Source organism: Hakea prostrata, chromosome 10, assembly GCF_041222555.1.
Source record: "Hakea prostrata isolate BN-2017 chromosome 10, UWA_Hpros_2, whole genome shotgun sequence".
NCBI lineage: Eukaryota > Viridiplantae > Streptophyta > Magnoliopsida > Proteales > Proteaceae > Hakea > Hakea prostrata.
The window spans coordinates 18,095,726-18,098,052 of record NC_142609.1 but is presented as its reverse complement, the minus strand read 5'-3'; the positions used below and the strand labels follow the sequence as shown (position 1 = coordinate 18,098,052).

Genomic DNA, 2,327 nt, shown 5'->3' with positions numbered 1-2,327 from the left:
TGTCGTTTTACGGACCTGCAAAACGGCACCCTGCCGTTTCATGTGAAACTTTGACAGAAGAAACTAACTTCTTTTTCTTTCATCTTTGAGGAAATATGGAAATACCGTTATATTTTTAAAAACTATGGAAAGTAAGATTTGAACTGATTAAACCATTCAATATGGCATCTCTAAAGACCCATTTATTTCCTCAATAAAAAATATGAAATTTCTCATTGACACCTTTCCTGGTTCTCTTGTTCAAACCTTAAACCAAAAATATGAAAAAAATTTATTGAAAATCATTATCTAGAATGCAGAACGAAACATGAATTTTGAATTTGTATGTTAAAATGCTCTTTTCTTTTGGGATATATTAGTGTCAAAACTTCCGAGATAGCATATCACACCAAGCAAGGTTGTTCTGGTCCAAACTGGTTGGATATTTGCTGGCCTACAGCTACAAGTAATATGAAGAAGATCATTAGAAATGGAGTCGATTTGCTTGATCGGCGATCCATCTCCAATGATCAAGTTAGTTGAACGTTGGAGGAAAGAGAACTAGAGCTCATAGGAACCCTAAGTTCAAAAGACTAGAAAGCGGGGAAAGTAGCAGTCTGGTTTGTATAAAATGAAGGGTCTTACCTCTACATTCATCTTTCTTATATTTTTAGACATTGGAACCTGCCTTGGTTTCATCTAATCCGTCAGATATTTAGTTCTCAGTTGATGGTCATGATTCAATCTAAGCATGATAAGCAACCCAATACTGATAAATGACTGGACCGCCAACTGACCTGATACAAACAGGTAGATGGGTAAGTCTACCCATAACATGATACTTATCCATGTGATAATAATAGATGAAGTACACAAAAATCACATAAAACATAGGCCATATGTTTTGTGGTATTGTAATCTACAATTATGACATTGAAATTCCTTGAACAATATAATAGGACAACTACACATCCTGCTATTCAATTTTATTCATCGTAAATTTCAATTATGCCTCAACTAGGTTACATCTTGTGCTTGAACTATACAACTGATGCCTTGATGGCTCTTTTGCTTGATCTTTTTACAATAACTAGAAATATTTTAAGATTTTTACACATGTATCAACTCTCTATGATTGATACTTCAATATTATTTTTATGGGGTTCTATTTTATGTCATGATGCTAATCCATAACTTGCCATGCACTGGCTCATCGGAGTGACAAGAGTTCGCGTCCATATCCACTCAGTGTCATCTATTCTGTGCAACTCTGCCAACTGCCATAAGATAAAAATAGTAGCAACCAATTTGGTATAAAATTAGAAAAAATGATTTCATATGCTTTATTTTCATTATTTTTTCGCTAAAAGGGTCATTTTATAACGAAAAGAAGAAAAAGAAAAGAAATACAGCAATTATTAACTTTATTTTCATTATATTTCAATGTGAATGATTCAAAAATCCTGTTCAACATAGTGGTGATGTTCTTTGAATACTAGGAAAATTTTCATGGAATTTAAGTTTGCACTCCATTTTTCACTCATTTGGGGGGAAGAGATTTGCATTATACTTTTTGCCAATCTACTGGAATATCAGCATATGTGAGGATTCAATGTCTTCTTTCAAGTATAACTAAAGCAAGTTAAACATATTTGATATTCTAATTCTATCAAGCTTCAGTTTCTTTCCAGGTAAAGACCAAATAAAATGAAAACCAGTAAGTTTTTACCCTGAAGGGAGGGAGAGGTCTATATCTTTTCCTGTTGAACTTCTCATTTCATTCTCCAACCATATTATAGAATGGGGATCAATGGAACTTCAACTCCTGAGATTCTGTAAGGAAATTATGGAATGTTTACAAACAGGATTTGATTGCTTACCCTGCCATCTTGTAGCTCAAAGATAACTGAATACTCGGAAAATGGAATTGGTCGTGTTGTTGCCACCTGAATAAGACAAAGCCATAAAAAATTGTTGATTTGATCTTATTAACTCGATTTCTACTGATGTCATTTCTATATAAAGAAACTACAACATACCTTAGTATCACAGCTTTTGTTGAGATCATACAAATCTTCTACATTCTTCTCAAAGCCAGCCATGATCACTTCATCAACGCAATTATCGATCCTTGTAACTTTTTCTCCTGGTAGGGTATTGTTCAGAATGAATACAAGATTTTAACGTGGTTCGATCTTCAATGTGAAGTCTACGTCCACGGTGAAATCCCCAATCAACTGTGTTCTGGGAGAGCTTTCATTATCTTTAAATAGAAATGGTAGTGTACATGATGTGGTATTTTACAATGAGTAGAGTTCTACAAGTAAAGGAACTTTACAATGAGTGGA

The 2,327-nt window shown here is 33.8% G+C and overlaps 1 long non-coding RNA gene across 1 annotated transcript; it reads right to left on the bottom strand.

Annotated features, from left to right (window-relative positions):
- Window positions 1-1,210: 1,210 nt before the first annotated feature.
- LOC149002212 (uncharacterized) lies at window positions 1,211-2,107 on the bottom strand. Its single transcript, XR_016170323.1, has 3 exons — window positions 2,019-2,107; window positions 1,860-1,925; window positions 1,211-1,256 (listed from the first exon to the last, which is right to left on the bottom strand). It is a non-coding gene; the product is annotated as an uncharacterized LOC149002212 (long non-coding RNA).
- Between the last annotated feature and the right edge of the window lie 220 nt (window positions 2,108-2,327).